Source organism: Pteropus vampyrus, unplaced genomic scaffold, assembly GCF_000151845.1.
Source record: "Pteropus vampyrus isolate Shadow unplaced genomic scaffold, Pvam_2.0 Scaffold21, whole genome shotgun sequence".
Classification (NCBI taxonomy): domain Eukaryota; kingdom Metazoa; phylum Chordata; class Mammalia; order Chiroptera; family Pteropodidae; genus Pteropus; species Pteropus vampyrus.
This window is the reverse complement of record NW_011888802.1, coordinates 2,919,807-2,928,816: the sequence shown is the minus strand read 5'-3', so window position 1 is coordinate 2,928,816 and position 9,010 is coordinate 2,919,807.

Sequence of the window (9,010 nt, the reverse complement as noted above, 5' to 3'; positions counted from 1 at the left end):
ATTTTTGAATTGGATTTTTGTTTTTGTTATTGAGTTGTATGAGTTCTTTATATATTTTGGATATTAATCTCTTATCAGATGTATCACAAGCAAATATCTTCTCCTAATCAGTCAGTTGTCTTTTTGTTTTGCTGTACAAAACCTTTTTAGTTTGATGAAGTCCCATTTTTTTGTTGTTTGTTTGTTTCCCTTGCCCAAGGAGATATATCCAAAAAGAAATGACTGTTAGTAATATCGGAGAGTTTACTGTCTATGTTTTCTTCTAGAAATTTTATGTTTTGGGTCTTACATTTAAGTCTTTAATTCAGTTTGAGTCTATTCTTGTATATGGTATATAAGAAGGTGGTCCAGTTTCTTTTTTTTTTGCATGTGTCTGTCCAATTTTCCCAACACCATTTATTGAAGAGATTGTCTTTACCCCATTGTATATTTTTGCCTCCTTTGTTATATATTAAAAGTGAGTGTATAAGCATGGATTTATCTTTGGGCTCTCTATTCTGTTCATTGATCAATATATCTGTTTTTATGCCAGTACAATGCTGTTTTGATTCATGTACCCTTGTAGTACAATTTTATATCAGGTAGTGTAATATCTGCAACTTTATTCTTCTTTCTCAAGATTGTCATGGCTATCCAGGGACTTTTATGGTTCTATATAAATTTTAGGATTATTTGTTCTAGAAAAATGTCCTTGGTATTTTGATAGGGATTGCATTGAATCTATAGATTGCTTTGAGTAGTATGGCCATTTTAATGATGATTCTTTCTACCCATGAGTACAGTATATGCTTCCATTTATTTGTATCTTCTTTACTTTCTTTTTCAATGACTTATGATTTTCTGAGACCAGGTCTTTTATCTCCTTGGTTAATTTGATTCTCAGGTATTTTATTGTTTTTGATGCAATTGTAAATGGGATTGTTTTCTTAAAGTCTCCTTCCAAAAGTTTGTCATCGGTGTATAAAATTCCACTGACTTCTAAATATTAATTTTGTATCCTGCTACTTCACTGAATTCATTGATCAGTTCTAACAGTTTTTGGGTGGAATCTTTAGAGTTTTCTCTATATAATATCAGGTCATCAGCAAACTATGAGAGTTTTACTTCTTCCTTTCCAATTCAGATACTCTTTATTTCTCGTTTTTGTCTTATTGCTGTGGCTAAGACTTCCAATACAGTGTTGAAAAGGAGTGGTGAAAGTGGCCATCCTTGTCTTGTTCCTGATCTTAAGGGAAATACTTTTAGCTTTTCCCCATTGAGTATGATATTAGCCATAGGTTTGTAGTATATGGCCTTTATTACGTTGAGGTATGTTCCCTCTATTGCTACTTTGCTGAGAGTTTTTATAATAAATAGATGATGGATTTCCTTGAACGCTTTTTACGCATCTATTGAAATGATCATAAAGTTTTTATCTTTCAATTTGTTAATATAGTGTATCATATTAATTGATTTACAGATATCGTACCAACCTTGCATCCCAGGAATAAATCCAACTTGATCATGATGTATGATATGTATTTAAAGTATTGCTGAATTCAGTTTGCTAATATTTTGTTGAGGATTTTTACATCAATGTTCATAAGAGATATTGGCCTATAGTTTTATTTTTTTTGTAATGTCTTTGTCTGGCTTTGGAATCAAGGTAATGGTGGCCTCATAAAAGGAGTTAAGGAAACTTCCCTCTTCCTGAATTTTTAGGAATAGTTTTAGAAGTATATGTGTTAATTTTTCTTTAAATGCTCGGTAAAATTTGCCTATGAAGCCATATGGTCCAAGACTTTTGTTTTGGGGAAGGTTTTTTATTACTGATTCTATTTCATTGGTGGTAATTGGTTGGTTCAGATTTTCTGTTTCTTCTCAACTCAGTCTTGAGAGATTATATGTTTCTAGGAATGTATTTAGTGCCAGCCTCCAGATGCGTTGGTTTTGTGGCCCCTTGGGAGGGCTTCCAAGTAGGCCAAGGTTACCTGCTGCCTTTGATTGCTCAGGGCTACCTCGTGGGAGATATAGAGAGATCCGCAGATGGTTGTTGCCTCTGTTGGATCTATAGGTAAGTGGATAAGACAAGTCTGTAGGCAACTGTCCAATTATCCCCCACCTCTGACCTAGGGCGGTTTAGCAGAGGGACCAGTGCTCCTCTAGATATGACACTGCCTGTCAGTTGCCTGTAAGTCTCTGACACTGGAAGAGTCTCTGGGTGATATGCATGTTGGGTGGTGCAGGGACCCCTGGAGTCTCCTGGATCTGCTGAGTAAATTTTCCCCTGCCACTGCAGTGTCAGTTTACATGCCAATGCTGTCTCTGTGGCTCCCTGTACAAGTTTCCAATCATAGCAAGGTCAGCCGCTGCCCACCTCAGGCCTGCAAACACCTAAGATCTGTATAATAATTACAAAAGCTCGTGGGTATGAGTTTGTGGCCCGCCACAGAGTGCTTCTCCTGGTTAAATGGGTTTCACGTGGGCCGCACAAACTGAGTGCTGTTTGCTGTTGAATTTGTGACCTAAGGAAAGCATAGGATGAGACTGGGTTACCTGGAAGCAGGCTTGCCACAGGTAATTTGTGGATTAGGTGTGGAATTGTCTCAGTGAAGCACAGGGCCATCAGACCTACACAGCACCAGATTTGCTGCCAGCTCCTGGACTGCGGGCTCCCACCAAAGTCAGATATCACTATGCGACTCACTGTCATCTGTGATAGCCCCACAAAACCCCTGGGATCTGCCCAAGCGATACTGTATCTCATGCTGGCAGCAGTGATCTTCCTGTCACTGTATTCCTTGAACTTTGCTCATTTCACTGGCTGAGATTTGCTGACTGTGCAGAATATGCCACCCTAGAGCAGAGGCAGCTGCCTATCAATGTGCCATGGGCACTTTGTATATTGGATGGGGCAGGGTCTCAGGGAGTCAAGGATTGTCAGGGCAATAGCCTCAGTTTTCTGCAGTTTCTGTGTCTGCACATTCCTACAGTAGTCACAGATCACAGGGAGACAAGTTGCTGTCTGGAGTGTTCTCACAGACCCCTGCTATCCCTCTAAGAGATATTGCAGCTCTTACAGGCAGCAGTGGTCTGCCCTCAACTATTTTCCCCAGAAATGCACTCACTGCGCTAGCCAAGTTCTCTTGCCTACACAGAATGCACAACCCCTGAGCCAAACAGGGCACTGGAGGCTGCCTGTCAATAGGCTACAGACACATTGTGGCTTGGGGAAGCAGGATCTCAGGGTGACAAAAGCCATAAAGCCAATACAGCCTCAATTTTGCTGCAACTTCTGTGCCTGGGAGTTCCCACTGTAGTCACAAATCTCAGTGAGACCAGCTGCCATCTGGGGCAGTCCCACAGACCCCTTAGGTCCCCTCACATGATATTGTGATTCTTGCAGGCAGCAAAGGTCTGCCTCCCACTGATTTCTGTGCAGTGCTGGACCTGTCCTAGCCAAAGTTTGTTGTCTGTGTAAACTGAGAGACCCAGGGAAGAGGTGGGGCTGTGGAGGTTGACTGTCAATGGGCCGCCTGGGACAATTTGTGGGTAGGGTGGAGCAGGCTGATCCCCTCTGACCAGCACTTCTTAATGGCCCTGTGGAAGGGGTCAGCATAGTCAAATGGGCATGGTCTGTAAATTGCCCAGTAGAACGGGGGCAGACTAAGTAAGGCATAATTGTGGCTGCCAGTCCAGCCCTCATTCTGGTGCCAGGTTATGCAGTCTTTCCCGGTATAAATCTTGCGTGAGCCTCTGACCCACCACTGGTGTCCTGGCTAAGTGTCCACAGGTCAGAGAGCTTGTGCGTGGACCCTTCAAAGGGGCATCTAGAGTTCCAGTCTCCTGTCTCATTCAGCAGGCCAGAGGCCCACTGGTTTTTACAGTTTTGGGGAACTCCTCTTCCCTGGTCTGGGGAGCCCCCAAATGAGGCCAGGATACCCCTCTCCTTGAGGGGAACCTCTGCAGCTTTGCTCTCCCTCTCAGTGATCCTCCACCACCCATGGGTGTGGGTCCAGCCCAATTCATGATCTTGTCCCTCCTACTGGCTTTGATGTGGCTTCTTCATTATATTATCAGATGTACTTTATATTATCAGCTAGACTTGAAGTGATTCTCCACATTGATTATTTTATAAATTGGTTGTAATTTCATTGTGGATGTGGGAGGAGACGAACCTTGCTTTTACCTTGTCCATCATCTTCCTCTCAAAAACTGTACTATAATGTTTTAAAATATTTAAATAATCTCACAAGATTTAAATTCTTTATAAAACAGTATTTTTATTTTGTAAATACAAAAATAAATTCTTTATTTTTGCTTATGTTCTTATACCAGCTAATATTAAAGAACTAAGGATTAAATTAAAATCTGATAACCCAAAGACTATTTTATAAAGTTGATATAATATTCGAGTATGAATTTTTATTATTTCAAGTTAAAATAGAATTAAGATAGATGAGATTCTCATTTTCTAATAGATTAATTCATTTTTTAGGCAAATTATATAAGTCATGTGTCATAAAATTTTATTATCATTTTACATATTTTCTAAAATTATTCAATTTTACAAAACATTTTATAGGTCATGTGACTGATATTGAAGACTAACCAGAGGCAAAATTCATTTCTTTGTGTATTAACCATGTACTGTCAGACTTTACACCTGTATCATCCATATCAGATAAGATTTAGGATCCTGTATACTGTAATCATGTTATTTGGTTTGTACAATATTTCTAATGGTTCATATTGATATCATATTTCAAATTAAGATCTTTATCCCAGTATGCAAAACCATCATCCTCCTGTTTATAGTCTTAAGTGAAAGCTTAAATTAAAACAAAAGTTATTAAGGTATTATACTATCATAGAAATATAAGCCCTTAACAGTGAGAGAAGGGAAAAGAGAAAGACTATAAACCAAAAAAAATGATAACTTTTTGAAAATATCAAGTTGATGATAAATTAGTGTGACTTGATTGTTAATACTTCTGGAATTTTTTCTGGAAAACAATATAGAACTCATATCACAGCTTGCAGTTATCCCAACCGAGATGGTGTATTTATTTACCAGCCTCCATCAGTGCTTTGTTGAACTTTGCTTTGGGGAAAGTTCATATGCATATGAAGTATATGCAGCTTTATATGCTGCATCCCAGAGGGCGATGCCATCATAGTGCAGAGTTCCTTAGCTCCGTCTTCAAAAATGTGATTTACTTTATATCGAGGTGGTTGACTCTTTGTCATTGGCATAGAAATACAAGAAAATCAATTTCTATGATCTCACTCTCATACCTCCTTTTCTGTAAAATGAGACCTTTGGACAAAGATAATGCTGTGTTGGATACTGTGCCAACAGATAGTGCTCATGTTCAGTGGTGCTTATGACAGAACTATCACCTTTGGGTCTGCTTGATGCCTTAATGTACCATTTAACCTTCTGATAAATAAAATCGGAAAAAAATATAATTCCTAATAGGCAGCTCAGGATGCATGATCACTTAATATTCCATTATTATCTCATCAAACTGTATCTGGAATTGTCAGGCATATCATATGTATTTTTTAGCAGAGTGTATTTCTCTGCTGCAGAAGTGATGATAATGTTGCTCCAAAACTCTAAGATATATGTAGTAGACTGTTTCCAAATAGCCATGAATAATTTCTGTCTCTTGATAGCCCCAAAGTTGGTTAATGCAATCCCCTTGATATTGGGCTGGATCTTGTGACCCATTTATGATAGATATATCGCATAAAAGTTTATAGGATATAACTTCTGAGATCAAGTTACAAGAAATTCTGGCTTTCATCTTGTGTACTCTCTCTCACACAATTTGTTAGTTAAAGCACAAATATTTGAAGTAATTCTTTACTCAGCAATAGATAACCAAAACAAGTTCTGAATTTTAACTATCCTATTGGTAAATATCACATGATACTTTATCTACCAGAGATGATAACTCTATCACATCTGTGGGATCATAAGAGTCAAAGAGCAGTATGGACCTACTATAGTGTCATGTCTTGCTGTGGGCCCCATTCAAAATTTTAACCTTCCAGATTACTCAATAATAGATAGTACATCTAAGATTGGTTTGTGATATCTCTGAAAGGTGAGAAAGCTCAACAAGTGTTGTGCATCTTTCTTAGCGATGAGATATACAAGATTCAGCAATGTGTCTTTTACCTAAGCAGGTATATCATGATATGCTGCTGATAACAAGGCCTCTAGAAACTTCACCAAATGGCTGATCTCCTAATCTCCACTGATTTATTTTCCCACCTCTGGCCAACATATTTTTTACTAAGGTGTCTTGCTTAATTGCAATTTTTAAATCACCAGTTAATGTTCTCTAACTAACATGATGACCAATTAACACAATGCTATAATTTCAATTCAACATCGTCAAATATACATAATAGTAATATGATCAAGGTTCCTGTGAACCATATTAGGATAGAGAGCTAAACTGCTGACAATCCTAATTTAAGTGAATAAAAGTATACTACTGCCTTTGTCACATGAAAGCCAAATAATTATAATCTTTCTTAATTTTGGGTATAGAAATAAAGCATTGGAAAAATAAATATGCATATATCAGATGTTGGGAATTTGTTGCATTGCTCCAGTAAACTATATTACAACCTCCATGGTAGCTGAGTTTGAGATACAGCCATGGTAGTCCACAGTTATCTGCAATGAAGCAGATGAATTTATAGAGAACAGACAAATAAATTGAACAGGGATGTGATAGGACACAAATTTTATAAATTTCACACCTTTATTGGTGACATTTGCTTCTACAATTCCTTCCATAATGCTCCATTGATTTTTATTTTCTGTTATGGCATGATTAGAAACTTGTGCGCTTCAACTGGGCTTCCTACACAAATCTTCTTTATTCTCTAGATCAGGAGCAAATATCAGGCTTCTACCCACTGCTAATGCTGTATTACAAATTACATATCAATGAACCAGGAAAATAAACACAGGATCCATTTCAACACCCTGTGAAAACTTCATTTATGGTATGATATTCATTAGTTCCCACTCTAATTTTGGCCATATAGTGTTTTGAGTCACAAAACATTCATTTGTGTTAGCTCAGATTTCATGCCTGAGTATGATTCATTAAAAAGTAGGATATCACTTTTTTCCAATTGTGTATTTGCCTTGGAAAACCATTGTCAATATTTTTAAAAAGAATCAGAGAAATAATTAATGCATAGATTTAGGCTGAGTTTCAGGGTTCTTCCTCAAGATGATATTTTTCTTTCAAATATTGAGCTCTGGAACTATGAATGGGTTCTAATGTGGAAAATAAGTGATACACTGAATTTCCATTGTTATATCTAATATCATATTTCTGCTTCTTAGCTATCAAGTTTGTACGATTGCATAAATTAAGTAGCACCTTGGTTGGCTTTTATTATACCTCTGAGAAATCATGATCTGTTAGTAATTGCTGCATCTTAATCTTCATTGAGATAATTATCTACCCTGTCTCTGACAGTTATATTTCTCCCTGGCTTTACAAATTATATAATATATTGGAAGATCATGTGGAGCTATTTATACTTATTCCTATACCTATATCTATGAGAAAAAAAAAAAAGGAAGGAAGGAAGGAAAGAGGGAAGAAAGGAAGAAAAAAAGGGAGAAAGAGAAAGGTAGGGAGAGGTAGGGAAGGAGAAAAAGAATATAAGCAGTTCTAGGATATGAATTTGTGAGTGCTGTATAGGTTAGTGAGACCAAACCTCATGGAAGAAGTGACATCTGAGCAAATATTGAAGAAGAGAAAAAAAATTTGGAAATGTGTCAAGCTGATAATAATTAAATATCTAGAATTAGAGGCTTCCTAACTGAGGAACAGCTAAAGAAAAGGACTCAGTGTAGGAATGTTTTCACATTTGAAGACTAGCAGGACCAGTATGACCAGAATGAAGTAAACAAGAGAAAGAGTAGTAAAAGTAGATGACAATTTTTGTAGAACTCAGACCCTGTTTTAAGGAATTAGGATTTTATTTTCAACGAAATGCAAAAGCATTGCTGGATTTTAGGTAGAAGAGATAAGAATTATTTTAGGTTTTAAAAGGATCAAGGATCATTGAGTGTTATAATGAGGTAAGAGTATAATTCATTGGATGTTCATTTAGTTAACAGTTAATAATATTTATTAACATCCAAATTATTGACACATATCTCTGACATCACTAGACTTATTGGGATGAGCACTTCGTACAGTCTATAAATGTCTAATCACCATGTTATATACCTAAAACTAATATAATATTATGCCAATTATAATTACAAAATAAATGAATAAATGGATAGATAGGTAGATAGATAGATGATAGATAGATAGATTGAGAACACATAAGTTCCCTTTATCACTCTCCTTGGCCATGATACATGAAATGTGCCACTATGTACTATTTATCTCATTCACCTTAATGTAATATTCTTCATGATTAAACTCATTATTGAGAGCACTTATATGAGAGAGTATTATATTATTACGTTAGCATTTAATTGTAGTATATATGAATACATAACTTTAATTATTTTAATTCAGCCATTCATGACCTCTGGGATATTTATGCCTGCTAATTTTCAATTCAAACAAGAGAGTCGTACTATGGAATAAATGAGTTAATATATACAAAATTCTTAAAAGAAAGCCTGATACTAGGTACCTAGTCATTGAAAGTTAGCTAATATCGTTTTTGTTATAGTTTTTATTATAAATATATGAAAGTCACTCTTACAATGTATTTTGTCCTCCTCTCATATTATTGTCTATATTTATTCCCTAAAGATTGGACCCTTAAAGTGTTTGCTTTGGCTATTCCTAAATACTCATTATTTGTATTACTACATAATAGGTTAATTAATTAATTTTATATGAGAACAAACTTAGTAAGAAGTCAAGAAGACATAATTGCATTGCTGATCTCACATTTAACTAGTCATATACTGCTACATCCTTTATTCTGATCTGAAAAGTAGAGTTTATAATACATCATT